Source organism: Podarcis raffonei, chromosome 5 (assembly GCF_027172205.1).
Source record: "Podarcis raffonei isolate rPodRaf1 chromosome 5, rPodRaf1.pri, whole genome shotgun sequence".
Classification (NCBI taxonomy): domain Eukaryota; kingdom Metazoa; phylum Chordata; class Lepidosauria; order Squamata; family Lacertidae; genus Podarcis; species Podarcis raffonei.
This window is the reverse complement of record NC_070606.1, coordinates 84,442,380-84,452,652: the sequence shown is the minus strand read 5'-3', so window position 1 is coordinate 84,452,652 and position 10,273 is coordinate 84,442,380. Positions and strand designations below refer to the sequence as shown.

Sequence of the window (10,273 nt, the reverse complement as noted above, 5' to 3'; positions counted from 1 at the left end):
AGCTGGTGGGATCTCAGCGCCATGCAGGCCCCACCAGCTCTGATGCTGGACCTCATGCTAGGCTTTGAGAAGGCATGAAACTTCATTTTAAGTCGCCTACAGTGACCCAGACTGCTAATTTTGCATCACTCCAGAGTATTGTCAGGCACCCTGGAGTATTGGAGGAGATGTAAAATGGAGGCTCAGCTTCCCATAGCTGTGCGATGTGCAGAAAACGTCTCCTCAATTCGAGGTCCCATTATTGAGGCTGCAAATTCTTTTGGGGAGTGCATTTTGGTGGGTTGGGATAAAGTCTATGAACTTTTGGGGAGGGGAGGGCTTACTGGGAAAGCATTTGGCAGACCTGACTTTTGAAATAAGTGCAGCTAGTTCCATTTAGCACTGCAGAAGAATGGATCTTTTTAATGAGAAATGGCATCCTTTCATCCCATGCACAGCAGAACATCAAATACAGTGGTACCCACCTGAAACTTTGTAATAACATTTTCCCATAGGATTTGGAAATTAGGGGTGTGTGGAGGGAAAATGTTTTATTGTTGTTTAGTTGTTTAGTTGTGGCCGACTCTTCATGACCCCATGGACTAGAGCATGCCAGGCACTCTTGTCTTCCACTGCCTCCCGCAGTTTGGTCAAACTCATGCTGGTAGCTTCAAGAACACTGGCCAACCATCTCGTCCTCTGTCGTCCCCTTCTCCCTGTGCCCTCCATCTTTCCCAGCATCAGGGTCTTTTCCAGGGAGTCTTCTCTTCTCATGAGGTGGCCAAAGTATTGGAGCCTCAGCTTCAGGATCTGTCCTTCCAGTGAGCACTCAGGGCTGATTTCCTTAAGAATGGAGAGGTTTGATCTTCTTGCAGTCAAAGGGACTCTCAGGAGTCTCCTCCAGCACCATAATTCAAAAGCAAATGTTTTATAAGATGGCTATATTCTCATGTTCCTTTTGAAAAACCAATGAAAACCATTTGTTTATTGATTTATTTAAATGAAGATGAACAATAAAGCAAGGAAAGCATTTCCACCTCACCCCTCAATCCACTTATCCCTAGTGGCCACCACTAAGTATGGAAGGATCCGTCCATTTTGATTCTCTGCTTCTCATTTCTCCAATCTTAAATTCAGTTCTTCAAATTCATGCAGCAATTCACAGTTTAAAAAAAAATCTTCATAAAAAATCATTTGAGTTTTAGTAGAAATTTCTCATAATAAACACTTTTTGAGTAATGTACCCATTTTTGTAATATTGTATACTATCCCCCCCCCAATATATTCATTTTATGCACACTTCCCTGATATATGCAAATTTCAAAACATTGTTTGGTGGGCGAACCACATAACAAAATTCAGATAAGTACAAATTTCAAAGGATTGTGGCATTTCAGTTCTCAAATTCTTTCAAGAAGTGCTACTTTGATAGAGTCACCTTTAAATGCAAACTGAATCAAATCACTCACCTGTCTCTTGCAACCACTATAGGAAAGGTTTCACTAAATGCCCTTTACTGATGCCGTGTGCAAACCTTTTCAGCCTTTAAACTTTCTGAAAACACAAAAAAATTGAGACCACACACATGCATCAAATTAGGAGAAACTGCTGGGGAAAAAATGTTCCAATTAGGCAGAATTGCATACAAAAATCTATATGCATAGTAGACAAAACAGGCACTAAAACGCTGATGAGTTGTTATGAGGACTTTCAAAAACTGCAAACTGATGCAGAAATGTGGTGAAGTGAACTTAAGACTGGGGAAAATGAGAAACTGAGAGAAACCAGAATTGACAGATTTGCCCATCCCCAGTGGATGCACAAAAGGCTTTGTGAAGAGCTGAAAATCAAAGAGAGCATGTATAAGAAATTGAAGTAAGGACAGGTAACAAAGGATGGCTGCAGACTAGTATCCCAGGCATGTTGAGATGTGTCAGGAAAGCTAAAGCTCAGAATGAACTGAGCTTGGCAAGGGATGTTAAGAATACAAAGAGAGATAGATAAAGCATTTTTCAGGTATGCTCAAAGGAAGAGGAAGGTACAAGTGCTAAGTAATGGGTGACAAAGAGAAGGTGGAACTGCTCAACTCCTCCATATTCTAAAAAGAGAGATGTGTGCAACCTTGGACATGTAATTTAACTGGAGAGGACTCAGGATTGCAGTTCAAAACGGATGCCTAGCTACCTTAAATGTGCTCAGAACTGCCAGGGCAGATGAATGGGCATCCCAGGGCATGAAAGGTGCTTGCTGAGGTGCTCACACAATGTACTGTCATTTTTGATAAATCCTGGAGAATGGGTGGGCTATCCCAGGCCTGGAGGCATGCAAATGCTAACTATGGATTGTATTCAGCTCAGTCCTACTCAGAGTAGACCCATTGAAATCGATAGGCATGGTTCATTAATATCAGTCAGTCTACTCTGAGCAGGACTGAGTTGAATACTGATATTAATGAACTGTGTCTATTAACTTCAGTGGGTCTATTCTGAATAGGACTAGCACGGAATACTTGCAATCTTCAAAACGTGAGAAATTAGAAGATCCAGGAAACTACAGAAATGTCAATCTGATAGCACAGAAGATAGGAGAACAGATTATAAAGGAATCAGTCGCTAAACACCTGCTTAACAGTGCAATGATTAGTAGAAGTCACCATGGATTCGTTAAAAATGAATTATCCCAGTCCAATTATTCCACTCTCACTCTCTTTTTAATTGGGGTTACTAGTTTAGTAGATTGTGAGAATGCCAGTGGATAGAATTCATTTTTATTTCAGCAAGGCATTTAACAAGATACTCTATGATATTTTGGTTAGCAACCTGGTTACATTTTTTTTATTAAAGAACCAGACTTATTGAAGGTATTTAGAAGGCGGAATACAACATCATGTTAATCTGGTTATTCCATCAACTCAGACATTTCTGCTTGCATGATCTCCCCTCCCCCCAAAAAATAATGTCGGGAAATGGGAGGGGTGTGTGATTTGCTTGGAGGATTCCCCATTTACTATTTTGGGGGTTCTACTTACCCCCAGAGCATCTTTTTGGGGCATGTAGGGGGGCAAGAGTAGGAAAGCTGTTCTGCTGGCTCACACTGGTGCAACTATTTAGTTAAATCTGGTCCAGATTAATACCAAATTTATACAGACTTCCTGGCAATGAATATGACCTTATGCAGTTGAATCAGCTGCATAATGTTTCATTACCAACTTCTACAGAATCATTAAGGGGCACTGGTTGCGACAGCACTTCCTTATAGAGCAAAGAAACAAATCTACTGGTTGGGATGACAGCAAAAACACATTAAACGGACACCATACTTTTTCAGTGTGTAGCACACGTCTGGAATAGCTCAGCTGGTAGAGGATGAGATTCTGGATCTCAGGGCCATAGGTTCGAGCCTCTCATTGGGCAAGGGATTCCTTCACACCAGGGTGTTGTACTAGATGACCCTTCCAACTCTACAATTCTGTGATTCATGCTTGCACTCTTGTCATCGTGATTCAGACCACCATTGGTGAATTTGGACACTGATTTGGAGGAAGACTGCCCAGCTGCACCAGCAGCAGCACCAGATCCATGACTAAGGATAAAAGCTGAGACCACTGAGCCATGACCCCACCCCACCCAGGGGCTACAGCTGGATTGCACCTAAGAGCCAATATTCTTGCATCCATGGCCTTACATATCAGTACTGCTCACCCCACAGGCAGCATGTCTGGCAAAAGATGTCTGAGTCTCCTTTGAAGGTTTTCCAGTCTCTAGAAGATGATACGACTTGGGAGAGGTGGATAAACACAAGAAATTCATAAGGCTGTGATAGCCAATGTTCCGCCCTCCAGATGTTAGATTCCAACTCTCATCAGCTCCAACAAGTGTGGCTCAGTGATCAGGGATGGTGCAAGTTGTAGTCCAACAACATCTGGAGGGCACCATGTTGGCAACCCCTGACACAATTAGCATCCACGCCTTCTCTGAACACATTGCTTTTAAAATGGGATCTGTCCAGGGTCCTGAATGACCTTCTGTGAGTACTAATGCCTTCTGCTTCTCAGGTTCCAGGTAGCAACATGCCCCTTGCTGGATCTGTTTCCACCATTTTCCATTGTTGGCTCATCCTTTTCCATTGCTGGACTCTCACATTAGACTTTTAGACAGCATAAGGATCTGCTGTGGTGATCTCCAAGATGGTGCTCCACTGAAAATTCCTAGATTGTGGAGTACAAGGGTAAAATATCACAGACCTCTTGCACAACGTAATGCATGTGGGAGAGTTTTTATATTGACCCCGCCTACCCCCTGCATCCTAAAACGGTGCAGTCTAGCAATGGAGCACCTCTCACATATATGTAGCTTTTGACAGTATGGTTAGTCCTATTTGTGGTTTAGTAAATAAAACAGTAAGTGCAGCAAGTGTTTACTCTTTAAACTGGAGTGTGGTTGCAATTCCAGCTCCGAAAGACCCATAAGAGCATTTTGAGATGAGCTGCCTTTTAGCTTCTCTTCCCCTCAAATATTTCAACGGGCGTGCTTTTCTCTGTCCTCCAGGCCAGGCACTGTATCTTTTGGCAAGAGTTTTTAAAAAAGCTTGCTTTCTTGTCCTAGCAGAGACAGTTATTAATTTAGTCCCTTGTTCATGTTCATGGGGGAACCAGGGCAACTCGCTGATTCTGATAGCATTTCCACCCCACAAAGCCCCAAACTTCCATGCAAGAGTCATTATTATGTATGCCCCCAGCACTAGCATACACGTTATTTCATTCCTCAGTCTCTCCCCCCACCCTCCGGCTGCTGCTGCCAATATCCCTGTCTTTCACTTTGGTGGGCTTGTTTTCTTGCCTCTCTTCCCCCCCACTGTTAATCAGTGGTTACATTACCTTAAGATATTGGCAGCACTCCTCAGAGTCCCTTTGCTCCATTTATACTTATCAAACAGAAAAGAAAAGAAAAAGCCGGCAAGGCAATTTTCCATAGCCGTTGCCAATACGTGGGTTTCGAACAACAGGATTTCAGCAGCATTCTGTCTCATTTCGAAGAAGGTTTTCTCCCCTCTCTTTCTTTCTCTTCAGCATTCCCTGTTGTTCAAGCCTTTAGGCTGAGCAGCACTGCTCAGTTGCTCTTTGATTTCCAAGACCTTATCCCTGACCTCGCTGGCGCCACCAGCAATTCCTGTAACAGGATTCACAGTTGTATTGGAAATGCTACGGCCATTTCCCTCTCAAGTGTCTCTAACTTCCCTTTTGTGTTATCCTTCCCCTCCCCTTCTTCCCTAAACAGCCTCAATTCCAATCCTGTGTCCTAAGAACCTGATTCAAGGGAGTGGAAAAAGCCTCACAATTGACTCCGCTCCAAACTTCACTTGTCAGCAAAACCATCTTTTGACCTTCAGCACTGCTTCAACGGCTGTGCAGATGGGGCCCCATTTTGACCGGCAAGCAGCAATTATGAAATGTATTTATGACAAGGAGAAACAGGCAGGATATGTCATCAAGTGGGACATGTCACACATGCCTAAGAACAGCTTTGCCCGACGACCTACCGTACTCTCTGTGCACACGCTGCGAGAGCTTTACACTGCAATGGCATTTCTGGTTTGATTTCAAGCATACGAGGCATAAAATGGCTACCTCTGCCAGTGGGAAATATATATATATTTATTTAGGCTCTTTGCATAGATACCTTCAGCAAAACACCTTGTACCCACTGTTTTCTGTATAATGATATAAGGATAAGCTGTAAAAAGGTCTTTTGTGTATTTCTTCTTTTGTTTTGTCTCCTGCCCAAGGACAAGCAAATCAAAAGAACTAAGAAGGGAGAGGGGTTTTCATGCCCACAAAAGTGCTCATTAAATTGGAAGGTCCCAGAGAGATGAATCCCAGCAAATGAAAAAGCTTGTGAAAAAATAGACAGTTGGCACTCTGCCCGCTAGCGTGAAGAATCAGCTGCCACAGTGCATGGGGCGATGGAGCAGGGAGTCTACTGTTATTTCTGTAGCACCATCCGTGGGCATGGAAGTAAATGAAAGAAGAAAAAAAGAAGAGAGAGAGAGCTCCCTGCCCCAAGGAGCTTACAATGTTGACAGCAGAGGAAACAGCAGAGACCAAAGTTGGAGGGGGGAGGGGAGAGAAAGGAAATGTTAACAAATAGAAAGAGAAGGGACACTACGAGAGAAAATCAGGCAGACTATTTGAAATCATAGCGTCTCTGTCCTAGGTGTGGACTGAAATGGCTCCCTTTTTTCACTGTTCCATTTGAAGGTGGCAAGTTGGTTGCAGCTCTTTCAATACCTTCTGGAGGCTGTGATTCAAACCCCCAAAGCAATGCGGAGAGAGGGATGTGTCAGTGGCTTGTTGGTAAAAGCAGAGCTTTGAATGTTGCCTCCATCCTTTATTTCCAGAGGTCCATCCTCCCCCTTTTTGTATCATGCCTGTTAAACTGTATGCTATTGTATTTTGCCACAGCAAAAGTGTCCTTCTCCATTGTCTCTCGAGACAGACGGATGCCAGTGACAACAACTGCCACCCTGAGTGCAAAATGGTGATATAGAAATGCTGGAAGTAAACAAAATAAGACCAATCCTGTGGTTTTCAAACTCTGGGCTGTTGCTTTTTAAATGCAAGTTTAAGCTTCTCAAATTCTACAATGGTGATATATGAACATGCCCTATTGGGAGTAGCTATATTTATGAGTGGTAAACCCAGTATAATGTTTATAGCTTCAATTGAGCTAAAATCTCCCAGAAGACATTTTTTTACAAGCAAATTTCTAAGATATTTCTTTTGCTCCTTCCCTGAGGCAGATAAAGAAGGCAATTTTGCACAATTTTCTCTGAATATTCTCTGAATTTTTTTGTGGTGCCCAACACACACACACACACACACAGAGAGAGAGAGAGAGAGAGAGAGAGAGAGAGAGAGAGAGAGAGAGAGAGAGAGAGATATGCTAGGCCTGGGACATGGAGAAAGGAGGCCAAGATGCCAGCACAGCTTTTAGGGGAAGATTAATTCATTGTACTACTGCCACTGCTAACAACATGGTGCCAGTCCTGAAAAAAACTGTTGGGGAAACTCTCCCCCAGCTTGAGAAATTTGCTGAACACCCACTCTCCCAGGTTCTCTGCCTACAAATAGATGGAGAATTTTAAGAAGCCACTAGTGCACATCTCTGGCTGTAACCAGACTCCCCTACCATTATAAACAAATCATGAGAAACTAGATGCCGTACCCAACATTGGTCATACTCAGAGTAGACCCATCCATGACTCAGCTGGCTGTTACCCTAGCATTCTGCAGAAAGAAAGTTGTCTAATCTAATGCTCTTCTTGAGTGTTTTTCTCCATGAAACTTTGTGGAAATATTTGTCTTGCCTAACTTAGGGAGAATTATGTGTTTGCCATTAGTTGCCTTAAGGACACGGTTCATATGTATAATAGATTGTCCTTGTTCGACATTACTTCAGAGTACTCTTTTAACTGCTAATTGGTTCCATTTATTTTTCAGGCAGATTCTTATAATCAGAGATGATGGATCCCCCCATTAGGGCTATATCATTAATATACTCTCCAAGAAAAGATTAATGGTTACATGCAGGTGTCATAAACACAACACTGACAAGACACTTCTTGATGCCATCAGCTTTCCACAGTGAGGATATGATAAAGCCATTGAACTGTGAAGCAATAGGTTCTGGAGATCAATCCTCCTGGTTATGCTAGGGCTGCTTATAAAAGATACACCTTCCTTTAAAAAAATAAATATAAAATAAAATCTATTTTTATGTAGACCATGAAACCAAAGAGTTCTCTGTTTTCGTTTTCTTTTTAAAAAAGCAATTATTCTAATGCAAAGTTCAGAGCATTTTCTTCATTAAAGTTTGGGGATAAAATAAGGTGGCCAGTTCTTCTCAAAAGTTTTTGATAAAATAAAACAATCTTTGGATTTAGAATGCGTGATATAGAAGCTTATTTCATTACCGGATATAGTTTTTTTTTAAGAACCACAGCAATCTCCCAGGGTGTTTCCAGGTGCTTTGTGTGGACTTTAAGATGGTGCTGGGGAAAAGCCAACCCTCTCTGGCTGCAACAAGCTCCTAAAGGACTCAGTAGGACCTATCTTTCTCTCTTCCTTCAAATCCCCTTAAAGCCATTATTTTAACTGCAGTCTGCTGGAGAGTTTCTCCTGCAAGTTCCAAAGATCTCAGAAGCCTGTTCTGTGGAATAGCATAGCTATTGAGATAGGAAAGTGCACTGTATGCACTTTCCAGAAACAGTTGAAGATATTTCTGTTCTGACAGGCTATCCCAGTTGTGTAACTGGGACTTGTGTCAAGTGTCTATTTGTTAGGGTTTTCATCTTGTTTTAAATGCATTTGCTGTTGTTTTTAAACTGTTTTTAAATATCTTATGTGTAGATCACCTTGAGATGGTGGTTTAGAAGACAAATAATAAATTAACTGTAATATTCTTACTATTATATCCTTATTAATCACCATCCTAATATGCTAGTAGTGGTAGGAGCAGCAGCAGCAGTAAAACAATAGCTCTTCCAAAATTAAGCACGGCTTCAAATAAAGTCCTTTAAAAACATCAAGTAACATAACATTGGAATTGAAAATGTTCTGTTAGAGACTAGCAGTTCTGCTCAGATGTCTGTAATTTCCAGGGTTCACCAAGGGTTATTTGGTAAACCAGCTGCATTAGTTTGGAGTAAATACATGCAGGATTCCGCTGTTAGTCTGTAAATCTCTAGTGCACATGTGCTCTGAATCATTTCCTTTCAACTTTTGGCACCAAAGAAATGTTGATTTCTTTGTTTGCTCATCAGGTTCAGTTCCCAGCATCTCCAACTTAAGAGTCTCAGCACAGCTCTGCCTAGATAATGGGCTTGAGACCACAAATTGCCACTGTCATCTAGAGGAGGCAATAACGGAAAGGTGGAGTTGTGACTTCATGCAGTATAAAGCAGTTTTGTATGTACATCCAAAGTACAATTTGGCTCCAATATACTCTTCACCTGAGATGGTAAGTCTGAAGATGTTCTGCATGGAAAACATGGAGTCTACCACAGGGCTGTACACCACCTTAGGCCTTGCCCATTAAAGCAGAGCTGAAATGCCTTCCCTCAGAATTTTCTACGTCACTCATGGCTGTGCCAAATTGGTGGCATCTGGGCAATTAGCAGAAGAGTGTAAAAAGTGGATGTGTTGATGACATTCTTCCCCTCCAATAATGCCCCATTTTGAGCAATATAGCACCATTCTGAAAACGGATGGGTTCTGCTGACTGGTGGAAGGAGAACCAACGCTGCAAAACCATCAGCAGTTGCAAGCAAACTGTATGCCAGCAGGGGCAGTTTCAGCCCCTTTTCTCCCTATGCCCTCCCAACTAACACAAGCTGAAAGAATTCGCAGGCCTAGTATTGATTAATCTGTTGCATTCTAGCTTTTTGCATAACTATGTACCAGCTACTAAGGTTGGCAGTGGCTCTCCAGCATCTCACATGCACATCTTTCCCAGCCCCGATGCCCAATAGCTTTTGAACTAGAGATGCTGGTGGCCAAACGAGAGTCTTTCTGCATGCAAAACAGGTGCTCTATCACTGAGTATTGGTGTGCCTCAGCTTTCCCCAACCTAGTGCCTTACAGACGCTGTCTCCCACCATCCCTCACCATTGATTATGCTGGGTGGGGTTGATGGGTGTTTTAATTCAAAACATGTGAGGAAGGCACCAGGTTGGTCTGTCCCCATTAAATAGCTTTTTTTTAAAAAAAATGACTCCCATTTGGGGCTTAATCTACACAAAATCTTACTATGATGTCTAGTGGTTTGTTACAATGTTTGCTCTTATTCCTCCATGTCCTGTTTCCCTTTCCCTTCCCTTTCACACAGCGTTCCTCACTCATCTTCCCCCTCTACCATACTTTAGATTGGTGGTTCCCAAGCCTTTTCGGCCCACTTTCCACCATTCCCAGTGCCCCCTATTGTACCATGCAAAAAACATTGTTTGGGATAGTGGTTTGCACAACTCATGGAGGAAGATAATAACACAGTAATACTCAAAACCAAATAACAGTTAATTGCACCTTTATTCAAAATTCAATTACACCTAAATTAAATTAAATTATTAAATTAAATTAAATTAAATTAAATTAAATTAAATTAATTCAACAAAATGGATTAAGCTGACCCAAGGACACCAGTTTTTTGGAATCTGATAGACATTAGTATCTCCATTGCTTCCTGCTGCTCCTTCACCTCTTAGCAACCCACTAGGTAATTTTATTGCAGGTTGCACTTGT

At 42.1% G+C, this 10,273-nt stretch overlaps 1 long non-coding RNA gene across 1 annotated transcript; it reads right to left on the bottom strand.

The window, feature by feature from the left end:
* Window positions 1-374: 374 nt before the first annotated feature.
* Window positions 375-5,138, bottom strand: LOC128414731 (uncharacterized). Its single transcript, XR_008330718.1, has 4 exons — window positions 4,856-5,138; window positions 3,681-4,186; window positions 1,449-1,533; window positions 375-934 (listed from the first exon to the last, which is right to left on the bottom strand). It is a non-coding gene; the product is annotated as an uncharacterized LOC128414731 (long non-coding RNA).
* Window positions 5,139-10,273: the final 5,135 nt, after the last annotated feature.